Below are 12,919 nucleotides of genomic sequence, written 5' to 3'. Positions count from 1 at the left end.
GAGGACTGAAGCAGCTGTATTTCCCAGAAACTCTGACTGCTGTACCCACGCACAGGAGCCTTAGCTTGTGTCCTCACCTGCACTTGCTGAACTGCCTGAATGTGGGATAGAAACTTTTCATAAGTGTTTCCTCCCCAGTGCAATACTTCTGCACCTTGGTTTATTCATTCATCTTTCTTCTGCTTCAGTTTGGCCCTGGCTGCCCCCACCCCAAAGCCTCCATGTCTGAAATGTTTTGTGTCCTACACATTGTTGGCTCACAGTAATCCTCAGGGGAGTTGCTGATTTATGAAAGTGGGAGATGAAATAATGGCTATTCTGTGTTTCTCTGAAGCTTTGTAACGTGCAGGAATCTGGGATCTATGGACCACCGAGAACATAGCCACAACCTGACCTGCATGGTGTAATGGATGATCAGAACTTTTAAATAATTGCTTAAGAACAGGTTGTTCACTGATGTACTGCACCCAACAGTCGAGTGGCAGGTCACTGTTGTGTTGTAGACTGTAATCAGGGACCTGCTGACTTCTCGAAGGCTGTTCAGGGGTAAGATGCTCCTGAAGATCAGTAAAGGTTTCACAGTTTTCTGTAGATGTAATGGAGTGTATCACCCTGCTTTCAGTCTTCAGCATTTTAAATGCTTCAAACTGGGAAGTTAAGTGAATAATTTACATTTTTATTCCTTGTGTGGTATGCCATATTCCCATTTTCCCCTTGTATTTTGTGAGTCGTACTAAAATCTTAACCATAACGATCTTTGAGCAATTTTTCTTTTAACTGCAGATCATTACTTTGAACATGAATGCTAAAATGAGGTTGTCACACTATTCATCTTTTTTCTTTCTAAAAAACACTGCTACCCAAATAGTGATTGAGCTGCTGAGGAGCAGAGCTCCTGCAAAGGCATTCTTCTGACAGGCATCTAGAAAAGTCAGGTTTCGCTTTGCCCAAAGATGTTTTTCCGTGGTGTATATTCCTCAAAAGCTAAGCTGACCATCCCAGTAGGTGTAGCTTGGCCTTGTTCTTGCCAACACCTGGAGCTAACAGAGTGGCATGTTTGTCACTTCCTGCTTTCCATGTTTTTAGTAGTTTAGATTAAAAAAAAACCAAAAACGATGACTGAGGTCTGAGGCTGATCCAGGTCCTTGGACTCTACAGGCCATTTCCTCTTTATTTGGTGCATTCTGTTTGGGTGTTTCTTAATGGCACCCTACTCATTTTGTGTTTGGTATGTTGTTGTTATAATTACTCTCCATTGTGCTCAGGAATTAAGCATAGTTTACACATTCCCATTGCTTAACTCGTTTGTACTGTGTTTGAAGATCAGTCCAAGTTTCCAGGGATCATGAAGAAAATGATGATACTCCATTACTGGAATCAATTTCACCAGACTGTAGCATGGTTGCAGTCTGGTTGTGGTAGGGGGTAGCAGGGGTTTATTACATGGGGTAATAAACCTGGGATGAAAACTGGGAGAGATTTTTAATGCAAGTTTTCAGTCCCTGAGCCCGTGGATGGTGGCGTGTTTGGAATGCGTGAAGCAGTTGAGCTGAACGTCTGGGTTATTGATGTATTTAGAGATAAGTGAACTGCTCCAGGCTTTTAAATAAATGCATTGATGGGTATACTGTAGGGAAATTTGTTAGAAAGCAGGTTTTCTGTAATTGCAACGCATCCGAGGCAGACCTTTAAGTAAAATTCTGTTGAATTAGATGACAGATCTTGCTTCCAGTGGGAGCAGGCTCTGTAGCATCTTTAGTGTGCAATGAGTGAGAAGGTATCTTACGATGTCTGTAGTAATGTAATGCAGAAAAGGTGAACCATGAAAGTGAAGCTATTTTTAGTATTTAAAAAAAAAGAAAAAATGGTCAAAAAATGATATACCAAGTGATACGTTGCTGACGTCTGTGGCACAGCCAACCCAATTAAGGTGCCGTATATTGTTTCCAGCAGGATTCTGATTGTTTCTAATTTGGGAACCATGTGAGAGCAAGTGGAAATAGGTGAAACAATGTGCTCTGCTGTTCAGAGTGCATCTAGTATCCAGTTGCTTTCTGCAATTTTGCTTCTCATACTTGGGCAGTCTCTCTGTCCTGTGCTCCTCAGCTAAGATGGTAGCCACGCACAGCCTCCCCTGGGCAGTTTCTTTCTATATGGTGAGTGTGGGGTTCCTGGCAGAGAAAAATTACTGCTATAGGGAGAGCACAGAGCAGAGGAAAGGGGGGGGAGGAATTGTGTGTGTTTTTACTTGGTAAAATATCCCGAGTCAGTGTTCAGTGCTGTAGAATTTTTAATTTTTTTTATTTTCCCTGACCCCTGCGGATCCTTTGCTGCATCCTGCTCTCCCTCTTGCCTTCATTTTGTTAAACTTCAAGCGTGCATTTTGGAGGACTTGGATATCAGAGTCCTGCCCTTTCCTGTTACTGTTGCCTTGCCACTCATTCTGTTCCTTTCTGGAGGCAGTTTCTGCATGCTGAATGCTTTGAAAAATGTGCGATACTGTCTTGAGCCAATACTTTGTGTGTATGTGTATATATATAGTTTATGTTCTATTGGATGGAAATAGCATTGCATGAGACTTTTTTTACAAAAATTAAACACATTCTCTCTTCAAAATAAACTTCCTCCTCTGATAGTCTTTTTTTTAAAACTCTGGAATGGAAAAAACATACATTCTTAATATCTGGAAAGGGGACTTCTTGCCTACTTTACTATTCATCTATCCAGCATGGCTTTTCATTCATCTTTCCGTTCTTTCACTGTCTTCCTTAGTTTATGGTCTTCCAAGCTAGAGGAATGTTGTATGTATTTGCTTCATTGTGGACAGGAAAGTTAGGTAATTGCTTGTCCTCTTCTAGCTCATCAGTCTGTTCTGATTCTGAATTGTTGGTTTTGTTTGGTTTTTTTCCTTCAGCTACAGCAAAGCCCTCAGTTGTTGCCTAGAAAGGGTGATGTGTTCCTAGAGCTGGTAATTCATGCATCCTTTGGCTTTAAATTGTTCACAACTATGCTGAGCATTTGTGAATGAGCTTGGAGGAAAATCAATATGTGAAAAGGCCAGAGCAGGCAAAGGAAAACAGCTCTTCCAGTGCCTTGTTCCTGGTCACACCAGGATTTTTAGATTTCCTGTCTGAACTCTTCAGTGTTTAAGTTTAGAAATGGCTTGTTTTGGAGCAAGTCACTTTTAAGATCGTTTCCGGAAGATTTGTCTGTAATTTAATCCCATTCAAGTTTGCTTCTCTGATCTGTGTTGAGCTCCTGCGAGACTTCAGGTTGCTCTCTCTGTACTGCTCTCAGTATTTTCTAGAAATTTTAGGGCTTTTCAGTCAAAACTGCAACGGCATCTATGAAACCTGTCATACCTTTTGTATTCTCTGTTTCTATTCATTGAGAAGATGCTATTTTTAGACTTATTGTTTGGTTAAAATAACCTGAACATTTAAAAAATGTAGCTTCAATTTGTCTGAAAGATCTCATTAGTGGTTGCTATTTAAATATACTAGAAATGGAATGCATGTACTTCAGAGTTATATTTAATATTTCTGATATGTGTTCTCTCATATTTACTATTAATTTCCAACAAAGCTTAGTTTAATACTTCAGGGTGTCTTCTTGCTTACTTATTAACTTACTTATTAACTGAGTGGAGTTAGCAATGAAGAACCAAAAGAAGGCTGCTAAAAATGTGAAAGTCCAGCATTGCAACCACTTAAATTTAAGTTGAGGCAGGAAAGAATTAAGATTTTGCATACTTCCATCTAGTGTGCATGGGGGAAATTGCATCCACGTTTAAAAATCCCAGCCATGCTCCCAGTAGTTCCAGTTGAGCAAGGATTCTGTCATTCTTTGGGTTTGTCAAGCAGTTACTGCTGAAAAACTGTCCAGCATCCCCGGGCTGACAGATTTTAGCTCTAAGTGGTTATATGGTGGTAGCTTTGTGATGTCCATAAAATGGCGACACACCAAGTTTCAGAAAAATCACCTTTCACTGTGTGGCATTCATACACTCCTTCAGTGTGTTATGCTCTATTTACTTGTCATTCTGTGCTAGAATTTCAGCTGTTTGATTTATGAATTATTGCTGCTGAAATAAATTAAAGTGGCTGTTCAGTTATTTAAGGGCCAATTAAATCTGATTTTGTTCTGATGTAACATTTTCAATGAAAGCACATAAAACCAGTCCATGGAGGAAAGTTAAATCTAAAAAGGTTTAGTGTTTATTTTCTATAATCTCTGCTTTAGACTGCTTGACTTGCCAAAGAAAATCCATTGCAATCTCACAGCAGTGAGTTCAGAAGCTACTCTACATAGAAAAATAAAACAGTTTTGGTGCTTTCAGTGGTCCTATATGAACCTTTAGTCACAGCTGCTGGCTGGAGAATGAATTCAAGGAGGAGTAATTAATTTCTCTTGTTTGCAGCACTCAGGGAGAATGTAATTTATCTGCTTTGTTGACTTTCAAAGGTTACAAACAGGTGGTCTTCTGAGACGAAGTTTTCTCAAATTGTGGGCTGTGCTGTCTGGAGGGTCTGCGTTTATATTAGTTGAGTTTCCAGTATGTGCTAATTACTGTGAGGTCCTTGTTCACAGGAGATGCTCAGACCAAGATGCTTTGAGAAGTACAGCTGGAGGGCCCAGAGTAGTTCATGCAGGACAGAGATGTACCATTTTTTGCATGGTTTTGGGAGCTAAGGTCACTCTTAACAATGTGGTGGAGTGAGAACACGCCAAAAAGAACGGTTCCAGATAATAACCTACTGGGCCTTACAGTCGTGTGTTTTGTTAGCAGTAAATACAGCAAGTGGAGAATGAACAGGAACTTTTCATTATGTGTGGCAATTAAAATGTATCTCTTGATTGTGCCATTCCTTATTAAGGGAAATGATGGTGCCAATTCCAGTTTTGTTTTGACAATGTAATGCCATATATTATTTCTTCTGTGGGCTGAGAGGGTGCTGGCTGAAACTATTTCAATATTACGGGTCTGGTTTGGCTTATTTTTTATTAAAAATAAATCATGTTGATGTGGATATAATTTTGTTTCTAACTAGACAAGCCTGCACTAGCACTAGCCAGCTCTGAGTTTGTGGCGTCTGTCTCTGACAAGATCACAGATACAGAGAAAATGATTTATTTTCGTTTCCAACACTTAGATTAAACTCTGGTTTTGTGCAGATGGCACTGAAAGGATAACATAGCTCAGATAAATTTGTATAAAGCACTGTGTATTTCTACCAGAATCCAGATCTTCTGTACATCAGGAATATTGAGATTTATACTACTCTGGTAGTAGCCTGAGTTCTTTTCAGCAGATAGAATTAATTGCCACATGTAGAGATTGCTGGGGTCTGGCTGCCCCATGCACCTTGGTGGACTGCCTCCAGCTGCCCAGCCTGATACCCCAAAGTGCTGTTGGGAATTGTCTGGATGGAGATTGGAGAAGGCTTTGGGGTTTTTGGATGGAAAACATTCAGGATGGTGCAGAGCAGGAGTGTGAGGGTGCTCAGCTTTTTGTAGGGGGTTGAAGCTCGTACAGGTATTTAGGGAATACCTGAACCTCCACCAAGACCTTTTATAAAATGCTTTAGTAGAGTATGATAAAGAGAATTCTGATAGTTGCACTAATTCTAAATAAATGTTTAGTAAACAACATTAATGGGTTTAAAATGTTTTTAGGAACAGTTATTAGTCCTTCAGTCTCATATGGTGAAGGGAGTCTTGTCTCAATGGGGGGCTTCCATTTTAAAGCTTCCTGGCAGGAGGCCTATTTTGATCATGCAAATTAGGTTGGAGAAAGTAGGCTAAGCCATTAAAAAGTAGGAGAGATCATGAAATTTCAAATTTTTAAGGTGACTGTTTTTCTAATTCTTAACATTTGTGTTATCGTTGCTAATGTACATCACTTTATTTTCCTTAATTCTCACATCCTCATCCCTCAACGTTGACAACCTCAGTGCCTTGCTCTTGCACCCACTGCTCAAAATGAAAGCTGTAGTCAGTTGGCTATTGTATTCTCAGCAAGGTGCTTGGAAATACTGCCACATGGTGTGTTTCCTGGTATAATGAGAAATGCAGATACAGACATTTTTGTTGCACCATGGTTAATTTTTTTTCTGTTCTGCTAACATAAATGGTGATTGAAGGTTAAACTTGGCTTATGTAAACTCTGGCCATCTGCAGGATGCTTATTGGGAGGGGGATTAATTCTCACAGTAAGAAAGAAGCATAAGTGCCCATGGGCAAGGATCAGAGACAGTGCCCAGAAGATTGGATCTCAAGTGAGAAGGCACTGGGGTTTTACCAACATGATCTCTGTGGGCTCCACCTTCCCCATCAGTGTCTGACCAGGGGAACAAGCCATTTGCCAGCAGAGGCAGTGAGGGGAGCACAGGATCCCACTGGGGATGAAAGGGAAAGTGCCCCACTACCCACCTTGGCCAGCACATGGACCCTGTGGCCATCATCCTGCAGAAATCCTGCAGCCCAACCCGCAGTCCATCCTGCAGCCCACTGCTCCGGGCAACAAGTGCGTCAGCAAAATAACTGTGCCTGCTGGCTCATGAGCTTCATTTAATCCTATTAATTTTTAATAGAAAATTAATATTAAGCTAGCATATTTCCAAAACAACTTTGGCTGTGTGCAGAAAGACCCTTGGTTTGTGTGTGCTGTGGAGGAGAACCCTCCTGGTGGATCTAGCAGCCAGAGCCATACGGGGCTGTTTGCTGGGGGACATGTAGGGCTTTGGCCTTCAGCAAATACAGCAGTAGTGCCCCGTTCCACCTCAGTGATCACAAATGATGGTTTTATTTCACATATATCAGTCTAAAAGTAGCACTTTGCTGCAGGGTGGTGTTTGTATGTGCTGTGCTGCTTGGATAAACTGAGAGGAACTAGGGATTTCCATCCCATGCGTGTAACCAGTGTCAATCAGCACAGAGCTGACCTGACCTGGCGTCCAGTGGAAAGTGCCAAGAGCCCAACACCAGCTTTGTGAGGACTTAGGTAAATATTAATTTAGGCTCTTTAGGGTTTCTTTTGGTGGAAAAAAAGCACCTATTTTTAATTGTTGCTTTCAGTCGGACCTAATAAAAGGAGAATTGTACTGGAGCTGTGCTGTGTACCCAGCCACGCAATTGTGGCTTTGCTACAGTTGATGTTCTGTAGCCTCCAAACCAGTAAACTTGAAACAGGAAGGTCTGCTCTCTGAATTGGTGGTATCTTTCTTGTTAAGATAGATTATGGGAAAGTAACCTGCATTCCTTAGCTCTTGCAACATTTTTTAATTGTTTTTTCTCACCACCTTAGCCTGATCTTATCATGTGCATAATTGTTGCATCATATTTGCTTTATTCTCTCTAGTGGGAAGTCAGATAATTGCTTTGTACTTTTTTAATGGGAAGTGTTTGGGAAGCCTCTTACCTGCAAGATGTAGATGAGTGATGCAGTGACTGATGCCACACTTGCATATCTCCCTGCTTTATGAAGCTTGAGGGGCAGGGAGCAGGAGAAGAGAGGCACAGGTGGTTGACACCCTCTCATGAACTGAGCACCAGCCGTGAAGTTACTTGATGTTTCAGGTTCTGTCATAAAAGTAAAACTACCAGTTGTGTTGAGCCTTGTATTTAGGTATATGTCATCTGCAGGAATATTCAGCCAGACTTCCGTTATGAAGCAGTATTATAGGGTATTAATTATTCATAGTCAGTTTAATTCTTCTTTCTTGCATAGTTAATTGCAGTAGCAGGCTGTATGTCACAGTGATTTCCCAGAAGAACTGTACACCAAAGGAGGACCATTCAGGTATAGAGTATTAAATATGTCCATGCTAATCTTTGTTTAGTTTTGGAGCAGAATGGGATATTGTCAGATGTTTCTTGCAGAGAAACACTTATGCATAATCATGATTTTGCTTAATCTTTTCAGCTAAATTCTTTAAGCTAAAAGAGCTGGTCTGAATGTTGCTGATGATGTTTACATTGTCTTGCTTATTTCATGAAAAAGAATGCTTTATGGGATGGAAGACGTGACTTCTGTTTTCTTCTCTGAAGGGGGGAACCTCTATCAAAGACTTTTGAAGTGCCAGTCAATTCTTTCCAGAAGATGAAGGAAGGGAATAAGATTTCTATTGAGTTTTATTCAGTGATCAGAATTGCAATGCCAAATGCTAGTGTGATTAGGATTTTACTATTTTTTTTAGTGACTAGGATAGGCTCTTAGTGCTTGATGTGAGAAAATATTGGAGACAGAGGAACTGCAAATGCATTCACAATTTGATTTGCATTACCCTTGTTCTAGAGCTGTTTCATGCTTGTAAGGCACTTGGTGAAACCGAATCCCTTGTGTTTGTAGAGCAGGATTGTTCTCTGAGATTTACTGTAGGAGTTTAAACTTCTGAAAAATCTGTTTACAATGTGTCTGAAACAGAGGATGGAGGACACAGTAGAGACTGTTATCTGTTTACTGCTCAGATAAGGAGGTGGAATAGATTGCTGGCCTGTTTCTGAACTCTGCTTAATGAATGGTTGCTAGGCAAATTGCATCTCAATCAGCTTAATCCTCAAGATGTCATTTACAGGTCTGCTCTTTGTGAGGGCCAGAACCGTGTGCTTTCAAATTGCACAGGCCAGAAATTGCTAGCAAAGCAGCTTAGAATAGCTTGTTCAAAAATTCAGTGTACATGTGTTGCTGAGCTGCCCAATTTGAAGTGCCTGTTGTCGCGGAGCTGTCATTAGGGTGGCCTTGAGCTAGATTAGACATTGGGTGGTAGACAGGAGGCAGCAGCATCCTTAGCACCATTTCTGGATCAGCACACCAGACAGAGTAGCATTTTTTGGCACTGGATTAATGTGAAGGGAAGAGTTTCTAAATGGGGACTGTGCTTCTGACGTGATGCAAGGTATTTCTGTTTTGACTGGGTTCACTTGGAGCCTGGCGTAGTGTTGGGTTCTGTAGTGGGACTTGCTTAACTTTGACAAACAGGTGAGAAGGGGAGGTGGTAGTACCTGCCAGAGGGCAGGGAACTGGGGCTTGTCTTGTGGGGAGAGGTCTCATCAGGAGAGGGCACAGGCTGGTCACCTGCCTCTGGATAGATGGACTTTCTCTTGTAGCATGAGTAGGGAGGCATTTAATTGCATATGCTGGTATGTGTGTTTCCCACATACATTGGGCTCGTGATTTAGTCCAAAGGAAAAGGTTTCCTAACATAGTTAAGCTTTAACAGTCTCTCTGTAAAGAAAGATAACAAGATACTTGTTTTTATTGGTTTCCCATGACAGCGATTAATCTTGTTGTGGGCAGAGCATTGTTCTTTGCAGGGCTACACCTTCCTTTGCTTTGAAATATATCCTGTGAGACTGCTACATGTCATGACACTGAGCACTGTAAAGGCAAACTGGAAAAGACTGGACTTTTTGAATGCTGAACACATTTTAGAACTGTTTATGGTCACTGTGTGCTGATATGCCCTTCACGTGGCCTGGTAATTAAAAGTGCAGTATGTGAACTTTGCAGTGCTTGCATAATTTGGATGTGTGCTGCTTTTGTGTTATTCTTTTGTGTTATTCCAAAGTATTGTTACAATTTTTAGAAAGATATTGTACATATATTGTAATGTGGAGAGCCTCTCCAAATAAACCATAAATAAAATATTCCACCTTAGTCACCAGCAAAATGATGGTGGTGCTTGCATCTTTACTCTGTAGATGGGGAGAGGACTGCTGAACAGAAGACTTTGTGATCAGAGAGTGCTTTTCATGCAAATGAAGATTTTATTACATGCTGCTGAATCAGGGGCTTGTGTAGCGAGAACAGCACAGAAGTGATAAGATCACTTTGTCATAGCTTGAAATTTTGCCCAGCCTGTCTTTCAGATCGCTGAAACGGGCCAGAAACACCCTTGTTAAGGGCACAGCAGTAACTGATACAATGGGGGGGACGACACAGGGCTTTTTTCTTGGTGGCATGGTCTGTCTGCTGTGATCTGCCACGTGTCCACAGCCTTCATTTCAAAGCCATGAGGAACTGCAATATGCAGGTGACCCTGTCTAGCTGCAAAGCCTTAAAAGCTGCTGTTCCTGATGGGATCCTGCTTCTGCCTTTGCCCAAATGGAACTGAATCTCCTCTTTGCTGCAAGCCAGGAGCCGTTAGTGTTGGTTAGATCAGAGGTGTCTATCCTTTTGGCTGGGTTACCTGTGTTGCCTGTTCCCAAGTCATGCAGGGGCTCTTGCACACGTCACAGTGCTGTGTTTTCCTGTGAAGGGCACCCATCCAGGGCTGGCTCTGTTGGTTTTTCATTTGTACGTGTTACCTAATATCGTCTTCCTGATGCCCTTCTTCCATGGGCAGAACTGGTTTGGTTTGATGAGGGCTGCTGTTGCCAAGAAGTGAATGGATATATTAGTGGAATAGGCATCTAAATCTTCCCCTGCCGATGGGCGATGTTCAGCATCCCAATGTGACCTTGGTGAAAGTTCTCTGGCATGTTACTTTCCCTCTTTATTTTATCTCCCTTGCTGTGTAGCAGCTTTCCTTACAGAGAAGAGTCTGAGCTACTGGAAATCTGTCCTCTCTTCACTTCCTTTCTCCAGAAACATTGTCAGCATAACACCCAGGCTGCTTAGATTGACGCCTGAATATTCTGCTTTTGCACAATCAGGAGGCATTCAATGAAGCAGCAAGATGAGAAGAAGTTGAAGATTTAGGACTGACATTTTTAGACACTTTTCAATCCATAATTTTGATTATCCTCAGTGAGGAAGGTGCAGGGCCTCCTTCACATGGGATGCCTCTCTGTGTGTGTGCGTGTGTTGAGCATGCATTGAAGGCTATAGGGCAGGGGAGAAATGTGCTTAATAGCCATCAGTTTGCAGCAAGGGGCTGTTCATATTTCAGGTTCTCATTTGAAAAATCTGGGAGCAAAATTTAATCCTGCACATTCCTGGAGAGTTTCAGAGCGGCGGGATGGAACCTTTTTCCCCATGCAAATTATGGTAAGGATTATTCAGTGTTTAAAATCTGGTTTATACTGGCTTCTGAATTTCATTTAAAATAAACATCTGGAGAGCTTTTTGATCTCCTGTGCAAGACTGTTGTCTGCCTCACTCACTGAAATGACTTCTGCTTAATTTTTACTGAAAGGCAAAGACCTAGATCATTTCAGCCCAAAGGTGGGCTAAGTGTTCACCTTCTGCAGTCAGAAATTTCCACAAACATGCACCCTATCTCGCAAGATATTTAAAATCCTTTCTATTAGGGAGGGTGTTATCTGGAGGTATCTGTTTCTTCTGTGCTGCTCTGTGCGATCTGCAAGGCTGCTACCAGCAGTGCAATTTGTACTTCTGCAAAACCTTGTTATCCCAGTGCTGAGCACGTTTTGGAGCGGTTGCATCGTTCGAGGAGAATTATGGCCTTGTCCCTTTGCAGCTTGCAGTACAAAGGCTTCCTGGAAGATTGCCACAGTTTGTTGTTCTCCCACATTCAGAGCAGTGTCACACTGGGAGTGATCAGTTATTTATTCAACATATAACATTTGTAATACGTTTTCTCTGATTTGACAGGAGCTCTCCTCTGCTCTTCACTGGAGACTGAAAATGTGTGCCTGTGGTGAGAGTGCTGGGTCTGTGCTTCCTTTGCCTTTTTGGCTTTGAAATAGGTTCCTGTTGCTCTTTGGCAAAGCCTGAAGAAGCAGTCTGTGGAAGCAGTCTATTCAGAGCGAGAGTGACTTTACTTCTTTGTTTTCCCTCTGTATGGGATCAACTGGTCCCAGATTATGTGTGAAATAGTTAAATTTTAGCCCACATCTGTAGGATGTGATTTCTCCCCCTCCCCTCAGGTCGCTTTGATCAAATCAAATAAGAATACAGTGCTTTCATTTCTAGTTTTGTAGTTTCAAAGACACTCTCTTGACGTGCTCTAGCGGTCTGGACCTGAGTCCTTTTTTTTTTTTTTTCTTTCCTTAGTCCAAAGGCACACTGTGTCTTGCACCTTTCTCTGTATCAGCAGTTGCAATCTGTGTTAGCTTTCATCTGCATCAAAAGACAAATGGAAGAGAGCACGACACTGCAGGAATGGGAAACAGGCTTACATGTGCAATGGAAATATGTACTCCTTATGTTCAGGTTGCCACATGGAGTCCAGACAGTTTCTCTATTGGAAATCTGTAGCTTGTACTCCCAGAAATAGGAGTTTAGAATTTAGGCTTTGAAGGTTGGTTAATCCTCCCAGTGTTTAATACCAACAGAAATTTTTCTGTGATGTCAAGCCCTTCCTTCTAGGTGCTTTTTTTTTTTTTTTTTTTTGCATATGTCAAATATACAAAGCAGCACTCAATTTGAGAAATTATCATTCAAACACTGTAAGCACTTTAGTCTGCTTTGTGAGCACCTGAGCACATGCCCAGGCTGAAATACGCTGAGCTGCTGCTTCCCGACCAGCCTGCCAGTGCTGCTCAGCATGAAGAGTGGCAAGAAGGCTTCTGGCCACACAGACGTAGGAGAATTTGGAATTTTGTCTGGTGTCCTGAAAAGGCACTACTGACCTGCCTACTGGAAAACCATATCTGCAGATCTCCTGCTTGACTGCATCCCAGGGGAGAGGAACCCAGCTTGGCTGTACGAAATTATTCCCAGTTCCTCATGAGACGAGCACTCTGGTCGCTGTCATCCCCATCAAAATCCCAACCGTGTCAGATGGCACTGGTAATGTCATGGTATGCATTACTTTTTCAGAGCAGTGGTGCTTAAAGCAAAGTGTGTCTCTCCTCACATTAAGGAGTCAGATGCAGCTATTCAAAGCAAGTTGATAAATTGCTTTTCATTAAGTGTCTGAGTGCCAAGGGGTTCAGTGTGTGTTCCAAGGAAAAAAATACATTAATTACAACTTCTGTAGAGCATTTATCAATCACATAGTTATAAACTACT

General features: G+C 41.8%; 1 protein-coding gene across 3 annotated transcripts in view; it reads left to right on the top strand.

The window, feature by feature from the left end:
• Positions 1-12,919, top strand: part of FAM222B (family with sequence similarity 222 member B) — a 33,753-nt gene that overhangs the window by 2,631 nt on the left and 18,203 nt on the right. The window contains exon 2 of one of the 3 annotated variants that reach the window (XM_071765200.1): positions 10,893-10,990. The exons of the other annotated variants lie outside the window; for them this stretch is intronic. The gene's annotated coding sequence lies outside the window, so the exon portion shown is untranslated. The remainder of the gene's footprint in view (positions 1-10,892; positions 10,991-12,919) is intronic. 3 annotated transcript variants of the gene reach the window in all.

Source organism: Heliangelus exortis, chromosome 21 (assembly GCF_036169615.1).
Source record: "Heliangelus exortis chromosome 21, bHelExo1.hap1, whole genome shotgun sequence".
In the NCBI taxonomy this organism is placed as follows: Eukaryota; Metazoa; Chordata; class Aves; order Apodiformes; family Trochilidae; genus Heliangelus; species Heliangelus exortis.
This window is presented reverse-complemented; position numbering and strand designations above follow the sequence as displayed.